At 43.5% G+C, this 9,576-nt stretch overlaps 1 protein-coding gene across 7 annotated transcripts in view; it reads left to right on the top strand.

Moving 5' to 3' along the window:
- The first annotated feature begins 612 nt into the window (after positions 1-612).
- The window catches only part of ACSL3 (acyl-CoA synthetase long chain family member 3), a 73,743-nt gene continuing 64,779 nt past the window's right edge, over positions 613-9,576 (top strand). For 2 of the 7 annotated variants that reach the window (XM_043990746.1, XM_043990738.1), the window contains exons 1-3: positions 613-778; positions 3,811-3,930; positions 5,117-5,172. The gene's annotated coding sequence lies outside the window, so the exon portion shown is untranslated. Of the gene's footprint in view, positions 779-1,246; positions 1,358-3,793; positions 3,931-5,116; positions 5,173-9,576 lie in introns of those variants that run through there. The other 5 variants (XM_043990739.1, XM_043990740.1, XM_043990742.1 and 2 more) reach the window with 5 other exon arrangements.

Here is a 9,576-nt window from a genome sequence, read left to right as displayed (position 1 = left end):
CGTTCAGCTCTAGCCGGATTGCCTTATCATCTGGCGTTGCTATGACTCTTTGGTCCGAAAAGAACCATTTTTACTAAAACGTGTCAATTAATGCTATTAAAAAGGAAGGAGCGACAACACAGGTGACTTCTACAGATTCTGCGTTGGGCAACAGGAATAATGCACTTTCGACTATTTGGAGGACACCCAAACCCAGCAGGTTGGGACCGAGACTTTGTCGTACTGCACCGGGGACCTCCCCTCCAGTCCACGCCCAGCCGCAGCCGAGCCAGCCTCCTCCCCGGCGGCGACTCCAGAGCCGGGGCCCAAATGACCTGTAGTAACCTCGCTCCTCCCCCTTTCCTCCGCTCGCTTTACTCTTCCCGGCCGGAATTCGATAGGCTGATCCCCTCACGCGCCACCGCCGGCGGGCCAATGGGCGGCGGTGGCTCCTGAATATGCAAACGAGCCGCTGGGAGGTGCGTGTCCCGGACGGTTCGGGACTTAACAGACATTGGCTTCCCAGCGCCCGAGAGTGGCGGTAGCGTTAGTCGCCTCGGTCAGGGGGCGGTTGGGACGCTGGGTGGCCCGGGAGTGAGGGCGGGCGGGAGGGAGGGAGGAGGAGGGCCTCGCTCCGCCTCGGAAGTGCGGCCGCGGGTCCTGCGCCCGGAGCCAGCGGGCGAGGAAGGGGGTGGGGTTGGATGCTTCCAGGCCTCTGGCTGGCCCGGCGCGGAGGCGGACGGGGAACCGAGGCGCGGCGCGGAGAGCAGGCGTTCGCAGGCGGTGGCGCCGGCCCTGGGTGAGTGAGGGACGCACGCCCCGCCGGCTCATTGTTTTTTCTTCGGGCCGGGGGCGAGCCGACGGCCGGGCCGGGGCGGAGGAGCGTTGGCCGGCACGCGGGCCCCGCCCCCAGCCTCCCCCGCCGCTGAGGGCCCTCGGGGGCGCGCACGGGCCCACGGGGGTGGGGGCGGTGGGTGGGGGGTGGCACGGGGTGAGGCGTGCGCGCCCCCGGACCCGCGCCGCTCGGCCCGGCTTCGGCCCCCCCCTCCCCCCGGCGCTGCCGCTTCGTCGGCGTGGGGAGAGGAGGGGGTTGGACCCAGGGACCCCGAGAGCGAGGGAAGAGGCGGAGGCTGCGGCCATGCCGCACTCCAACTCTCAGGAGTGATGGGGGTGGGCTCCGGGAGCCTTGCTGCTGGACCTGACAGCGTGGGGGCGAGGGGAGGAGAGCCTGGGGGAGGGGCTCTGAGAGCTTTGCTGCTGCTGGGGGTGGGAGGGGGAGTCTACCGGCGTTGCTGCTGCTCTAGGACCTGACAGCGTGGGGGTGACAGGGGAGAACCTCTAAGAGCTTCGCTGCTGCCGGATCCGACTTAACATTGGGGTAATAGGAGGAGAGCCTGGCCTGAGGGGTAGGGGCTCGGAGCATTGCTGTGGCTGGATCTGACTTCGCGTGAGAGTGGGAGGGGGTGAGCTTGCTCTAGTTGGGTGCGGGGGGGGGGGGGTAAGAGCTTTGCTGCTTCTCCTGGATCTGGCTTAGCGGGGGTGGAGGAAGGAAAACCTGGTGTGGATGGAGGGTGGGGGGCTTTAAGAACATCCTGCTGCTGGATCCTGTTTATTATGAGGGTGGGAGGGGGAAAAGCCTGGTCTGGCTTGGGGGAGTGGTGGTGGTGCTGTTAAGAGCATTGCTGCTGCTGGATCTGGCTTAGCTTGGGGGTGGGATAGGGAAAGGCAAAGCCACTGTCTGGTCTGGATTTGGGGTGGGGGTGTTGTCTCCAAGTCTGTGTATGGTAGAAATGGAGGCATAAACTTGGCATGAGGGGGAAATTGAGGCCTGGGCTCCCCCTCCCCCCCACTACCACCACACACACCTGAGCCAAGACAAATGCACCTGAAATTATACGGCTTTACTGTGGTTTGGCAACTTTTGTGCTGGAGGGTCGGGGGAATCTCTTGGCATCCAAGGTGGATGAAATTGGGTTATGGGGTCTACTCCACCAATCTAAACTGCCTTTGCTATTTGGGACAATACAAAGAATATACCATAGCTTTTTGCTTTGGAAGTGATGGACATCCTTTTGAGACCTTGTTCTGATCCAGGCTGTTAGTTGAGAATTCATTACATTTATTTTTACCTTAGTGCATTTTGGAGACTTAAAAATCATAGTATTTAGAGCTAGAAGGGGACCTTCCAGAAAAAAGTCCAACTCTTGAGGAGAAGTGTCTTGCCCCAAGACTTTGTCACTTAGTACCTGTATGACCTTGGACAGTTCAGTTCCTTTCAACAAAGCATTTCCTATGTGCAAATCACTTAACCTAAGGTCACAAATTAAGTAAACTGCAGAGCCTGATCATCTCTGAACCAGTCATTTCCCCGGACAAGAGGCCATCAAGTACAATACCCTCATTTAACAGTTGAAAAAACTGAGGCACAGAGTCTAAGTGATCTGAACAGGTTTAAGAATCTGAAACTGGATTTTGACCTGGGTCTTTCAAACATCTAGCTCCACTGCTGTATTCCTTCCCTATACCATGCTGCCTTTCCCTGACTCAGGCATAAAAACATTCAGAATAACATAAAAAGGAGAAGAAATAGATCTAGTGAAAATGAATGGGAGTTGCAGGTCTTCACCGTGGTGTTTGGCTATTTTTACCATGGATTCTATGACCCTGGAGAGCTGTAGTTTGAAACAGTTCCTTCATGGGGATCCCCTTAAAAAGTTTTGTTTTGCGGATGTGTCTTGAATTAGCTCTTAAGTGTTGAAGTGTGAGGATGAATTAGTCCTTAGGCTATCTTTGTAGAATTTAATAAGGAAGAAGTACCATGTCATGGGGATGTAGTTAGTACATTATGATGTTTTTCTTCCTTGCCATGCAGGTACCTTTTTGAATTGGTACATTTTTTCCTAGTCACTAAAGTGAATTTTCTTTTTAGGTTTAAATCTTGCCAATTTTTCTCTTATTTAAAAAGAAATCTAGAGGTCCGCAGTGTGGTGCGGATTAAATTTGCAGTTGGGAGAGTAATAAGGTGCTTGACCTTAGTCCAATCACTTAATCTCTCCAGGCCTTAGTTTGCTGAGTTGGACTAGAATGTCGAAGGCCTTTCCAGCTCTAAATCTATGATTTTATTAACCCATGAAATGGTTCTGGTAATTTTAAGGTCTTTTCCACTTCTGTGATTCTAGATTGGTCTCTTTCTCTTCAAAGGAAGGTCTTTGTAGAAAATACAAATCATGAGCCTGAAACATGTTCTTGTGGAGTGCAGAGATCAAACCCTGAGACCTCAAACATATTTAAAAGTTTTTATTTCTCCAGGTTGCAGGGCTCAGAGCTGAGAGAGCTGTGGGTTCCGATCAAACTCTTCTGCTATAATGGGGACAAGTACTATTTGTGGTCAGACGCTAAGATTGGAGCCAGGGTTTGCCCCTTATACAATTGGATCACTTTCAGTTAGTCCCCCGAATGCTTTTAAAAGCTCTATCTTCACAGATTTAGGCAAAACTTGGTCATGGGAACCAAAACTTTGGGGTCAGCCGTTAACTCCCTCTTTTCTTCTCTTGGCCTTCATCTCTGGCAGCACTGCAGGACATATACCATGGAATGAGTAAGAAATGACTTGGTTTTCAGAATAAACAGCCACTCTTTGGGAATTTCCAATTGTCTATACAAGGAAGGAGAAGGAGAGGGAACAAGCATATGTATAGTGCCTACTCTGTGCCAGGTGCTTGTCCCAAGAGCTTTTTACCAATGTTATCCCATTTGATCAGACATGTTCCTCTTAGGCTCCTAAGAGGAATAATCATAGCTAACATTTGTATAGTTCTTCCTCTGTGCTAGGCATTGTGCTCCTTTCATCTTTATGATAAACTGTGTGCTGGTATGGATTAAGTGACTTGCCCAAGGTCCCACAGCCAGGAATGTGTCAAAGACAAGAAGAAACTGAGGAGCCAGAATCAGGTATGCTTGAGCTGGCCTCATGAAGGGGAAAACTAGTAAATAGGTATGAAGAGACTTGGTTCAGATTCATTTCCTTGATGCCATGCTGAAAACAAACTTCTAACTTTAGACTCTCTTTGGACTAGACTTGTGACTGCATGGGTCTGGGGAACTCCTCCCTGAGGAAGTTCCCTCCACCAGTGCAGATCAGTTTCTCCTCTGTAACTAGCAGAGAATTGCCTGAGACACTTATAGATTAAGAGACTCATGTATCAGAAGCAAACTTGAACCCAAGTCTTCATGACTCCAAGGCTAGCTCTCTCTTTTCTATTCCAGGCTAGTTATCAAAAAATATGAAGCACTAAACCATATATAAGACTGTTAGGCTTTTTAGGCTACAATGATGCAGAGTGCAGTATTTTAGGTCATCATATACATAGATACATACTTCATTTTAGCAAGTGTTGAGCATTGACTATGTACCTGGTACAAACATTTTAATTTAAATTCCTGGAATGTGTTTCTGGAGTTAGGACTGACTGATAAGAATTAGTTATTTTTTATCACCTACATTAAGGAGGCATCCTTTATGGAACAGTGGGGAAGAGCACTCATTTGTCTTTTGAGTCAGAAGATCTAAGTTGAAATGATGTCTCTGACACCTTAATTACCTTGAGCAAGTTCCTTAACATCCGTGGTAATTGTTTCATCAATGAGAAAATAAAAAACTGTCCTAGATGGTCTTTGATTGAAGTGTCTCTTATGATCTTACATCCTGAAATGTGGTAGTGACTTATAGTATGAACCTCAGGTGGCCTCTGGAGATGAGGTCTGCCATCTTTGAGAAGGTGCTGCTCCACAAAATCATGGTATTAAATCAGCTTGAAAAAGATACTTTTATCTGTGTGCCAAGGTCCTGATATTAGCTACTTCCTTTCTTTACCTGACCTAAATTTAACCTTAGTTGACCTCATTTGGAGGTCATCTGGAGACATTCTGGCTTTTTAATAATGTGACTTAACCTTTAGTTTCACAAGAAAACATTCTTATATCCCTTTGGATTATTAGACATATTATAAATACCTAGAGGGATTTGTTTTTAAAATAACCTTTTAGATTTGTCATTAAATTATGCTTTTTAATATTTTCCATTCTGCATGATTCAGTTTTCTGTTCTTTTAAATGTACTTGTCTTTATCTCTGACAGAGGTTGCTCTTCTCTTTCTTGTGGTGATCTGGAACCGAACCTTCAATATCTCTGAGGTATGTCTGTCCTCCTGCCTGTCTTTTGAATCTCTCCTCACTATCCTTTACTGGTTTCTTATCCAGGTCTGGCTGCTTTACTGTGGGTGCTCCCTAAGGCTCTGTCCTAGGTCCTCTTCTTACTTCTATTATATTCTAGGTGACCTCATCAGCTGTCATTTGTTTAGTTCTCTCTATTGCAGTGACTCCCAGATCTATATAATAATAATGATGATGATGCTAATCACAACAATAACTTGCACTTAGAGTACTTTAAAGGTTGCAAAGCATTTTATATATCTTATTTTAGTTATCAAAACAACAGCTAGTGGTGATGTTACCATTTCGGTTGTACAGCTGAGGAAATTGAGGCACATAGCGTGACTAGGTCACACAGTCACACACAAGTCTGTGTGAGGCAGGATTTGAACTCAGATCTTTCTCATTCCAAATCCTGCTCCCTGTTCACTCTAGTACCTAGAAGCCTCTTGCTGCTGCTGCTGCTGTTCACCTATCCATTCTTAAAGTGGACCAATGACATCACCAGGGTGAAGTTTTATCTTGCTTATAAATTGGATTTAAGTAAGGCAGAGCCCAAAGAGTTGTCAGCCCCCACTCCTCTAGTCATCTGAGTCCAGTGAATCTTCCCAGAGATTCATTCCCCCATTACCAATGTCTGTTGGACATTTCAACTGGATATCCTGGAGACATGTCAAAACTAATCACGTCCAAAACTGAACTTAATATCTTTGCCTCCAAAACATCCCCTCTTCTAAACTTCCTTATTTTCTAGTCTTCTAGGTTCATAATCTCAGCATTATCCTGAACTTCTCACTCTTCCTCATCCCATGTATGCAATCAGTTGTCATATCTTGCTTGCTGTTTCTGCTTTCACCATATTCCATATCTGACTCCTCTCCAACTCTCATATCTACTGCCTTAGTTCAGGGCATCATCGTCTGCATTCCTCTCTTTACCTCCATGTCATTCCTTATTTTCCTTTTTTTTTTTTTTTTTTTGGTGAGGCAATTGGGGTTAAGTGACTTGCCCAGGGTCACACAGCTAGTAAGTGTCAAGTGTCTGAGGCCGGATTTGAGCTAAGGTCCTCCTGAATCCAGGGCTGGTGCTCTATCCACTGCACCATCTAGCTGCCCCCCCCCCCCCTTATTTTCCTTTTAGAGGCAGCTCAAGTGCTATCTTCTGCATGAAACCTTTCTTGGTCTGCTAATGTCCGTTCTCCCAAACTAACTTGTATTAATTACTTTGTATGTGTTTGTATTTATTTGTTTTATATTTATGCTGCATATATTTATGAGTTTCTCTCTCCCCTCCTCCCCCATTAATATGTAAGGTCTTTGAGAATAAGTATTGTTTTCATTTTTATACTTGTATTACCAGCACAGTGACTGACAAAGTAGGAGCTTCATAAATGTTATTGTTCAGTTGTTTTTCTTGGCAGTGTCTGGAGTGGCTTGCCATTTTCTTCTCCAGCTCATTTTACACAGATGAGGAAACTGAGGCAAATAAGGTTAAATGACTTGCCCAGGGTCACCCAGCTAGTAAGTGTCTAGTAAGGCCAGATTTGAACTGAGGAAGATGTGTCTATCTGCTTTGCCACCTAGCTGCCCTTAATAAATACTTACTTGTTGGCTGATTTGTAAGCTGCACTGGTAGTATTAGAAAACTTGCTTAAGATCACTTTATTGCACCAGAAAACTTAAAAACAGGTCTTTAAACTTAGGTTCCAAAAACTTTAAAAATGGTGTATTGTTGAAAGCCTGCAGTAACATTTTCTTGAATTTAATTAACACATGACTTAGTTTTAAATCAACATTTTGCCATAAATTATTAATTTTATATATTACTAATGTACTAATATTCACACATCAATAAAAATAGAAATTTCCATCTAATAGTAAAGCAAGCATCTTAAGCTTCTGTTCACTACTTGTTTAACCATGACTAAGTCTTGCAAAAGTATTAGGTATAGTAAATAAAATGATTGCTTATAAAAAAACAAAGTAGTTTAGAAAGGTGGCAATTCTGAGTCCAGTGATAACACCTTTCCCCTCTTATCTTTTGGTTTCCTGGTTGACTAGATGGAAATTGAAAGTCAAACTAGATTGCTTTCCGTTCATCTTCTAACAAGTCCTTTGAGATTCCTCTAAAGATAGTGGGAACTTGATTAACACTCCCTATGCACATGTAAAGCACTGTTATCTGATGTGAGTAAGAGCCATAATGTTCCTTAACATGGCCCCTCTGGCAGTGCGAGTCTTTGGGCACCTCCTATCTTAGCAATAAAGAAATAAGTTTTAAGAATATTTGGGTACCTAGGGTAGGAACCTTGCCCATCTCTGAAACGTTGTTGCACAGATAAGTCTTGTAGGTTGCTTAGTGTTGGCTACAGGAATTGTATGTGACTGAAGATAAAATGAATTCTCTCAAGATGCTGAGGCTCTCTGAATGAGTTTATGTAGTCAGAGGAGCATGATTAATGCTTGGCTATCCAGGCTCACAGAACAGTTATTTATATTTTACTTTGACAGGTGTTTTTCTATTTATGTTTGCATTTTCAGCAAAATAAAGAAATGACACCATGTAAAGTTCTCATGAGGAAAAAAAAAACAACCAAAAACTTTCCAAACCTTCTCCTATGTGGTCTTCCTGGTGAACTCATTTCCTGTTCCATATTCCATGCTGGAAATGGACTGTACTGGTTTTGTTGATGCAAACCGCTATAGTCTCCCTTTTTAAAGTCAATAATTCACATCTTAACTTTTTTTTTTTTAGTGAGGCAGTTGGGGTTAAGTGACTTGCCCAGGGTCACATAGCTAGTAAGTGTTAAGTGTCTGAGGCCTAATTTATACTTAGGTACTCCTGACTCCAGGGCTGTTGCTCTATCCACCATGCCATCTAGCTGCGCCAATAATTCACATCTTTCCTTGGGAGGTCAGCATTTTGGTTACATGGATCTCATCTTTCAGTTCCTACTGAATTAGAGAAAATAAATTCTATTAATGTAATAAATTAAACTTCATCATATTTTGGGGGTAAGAAGGCTTAAGGCTCAGTAGCTTAATAGAATTGATACTGATTAAAAATGAAAAAAATTATTTTTATTATGTACTTAAGTCATCAATAAACATGAATATTTTAGCAAAAAAGAAAAACAGATTACATGTTAATCTCTGAATTTTGTATGTACAGATTCTATTTTTAAAATTATATTTTAAATTTAACACAATAATATCAACACTGTCCTGCTTGTTGGTATCCCCTTCTAAACTTATTTCTGCTCTTTTTTGTATATATTTGTTTTCACTGATACACTTTTCTTCCTTTTTAAAAATACTATTACGGGGGCAGCTAGGTGGTACAGTGGATAAAGCACCGGCCCTGGATTCAGGAGGACCCTAGTTGAAAGCCGGCCTCAGACACTTAACACTTACTGGCTGTGTGACCCTGGGCAGGTCACTTAACCCCTAATTGCCTCTCAAAAACAAACAAAAAAATAAAATAAAAATACTATTACTACTCTCCTATTCCTTTCAACAACTCTACTTGCCCCCTCCCACATAAAATCCACTTTTTTTTTCTTTTTTTTGGTGGTGTTCTTAAGGGTTTTATATATTGCCATCCTTTCCTCATCTCAGTTTGTGCACTTCTTTACTCTTAATATTTACTTTCATTCCTTTGTGATTCTGGTTGCCTTTTTTTTTTTTTAATCATGGTTCTCTTTGTTTTTACATTGTGACTACTCCCTGAGGGTTAGCCTGGCATAGTGGAGTAGACTTAAGGCAGAGTTGCTAAAACCTTGGGGTAGGTCCTACCTCTAATACATACTATCTCACCATAGAAAAATCATTTCTCACTCTTCCCAGGCAACTCAAATCGCCAGTGAGATGCTGTTCTGCATCTGTGAAGGGAGTTTCCACAATAGGAGTTCTCTAAATTGATTAAATCACAGTTCTGATACCCTTTCCTATGAAAAATAATCTGTTACCACAACTCTGCCATTAAAAAGGTTAAAATAGTTAAAAATAATGCTCTTATTTTTACATCTCTTGTTACTACATACTGATTTAATTCCCACTCCCCCCAAGCTCTCTCTTGTGTCAAATGGATATTCTGAAAATTGAATTAATACTTTGGGTAGCCAAAAATGTTTTATTCTACACTTGTGGTACATTATGAGATCATATTTGTAAAAAGTGCTTAGCACATTAGCCAAGGGTTGTCTGTTCTACCTCCACAATTCTCCATCTGTCCCTTTATCTCCATTACTCTAATTCAGCTCCTGATTAAGACTCACCTATTCTATTTCAGTGTGCAGTGGCCTTATAATTGGTTTTGCTGCCAAAACAAAGCGGCTAATAATGTCTTTTTTTTAAGTTAAATTTATATCTTTGGCTTTTATATCAC

This window comes from Dromiciops gliroides, chromosome 3, assembly GCF_019393635.1.
Source record: "Dromiciops gliroides isolate mDroGli1 chromosome 3, mDroGli1.pri, whole genome shotgun sequence".
NCBI lineage: Eukaryota > Metazoa > Chordata > Mammalia > Microbiotheria > Microbiotheriidae > Dromiciops > Dromiciops gliroides.
The sequence above is the reverse complement of the archived record's forward strand: the minus strand, read 5'-3'. Positions and strand labels throughout refer to the sequence as shown.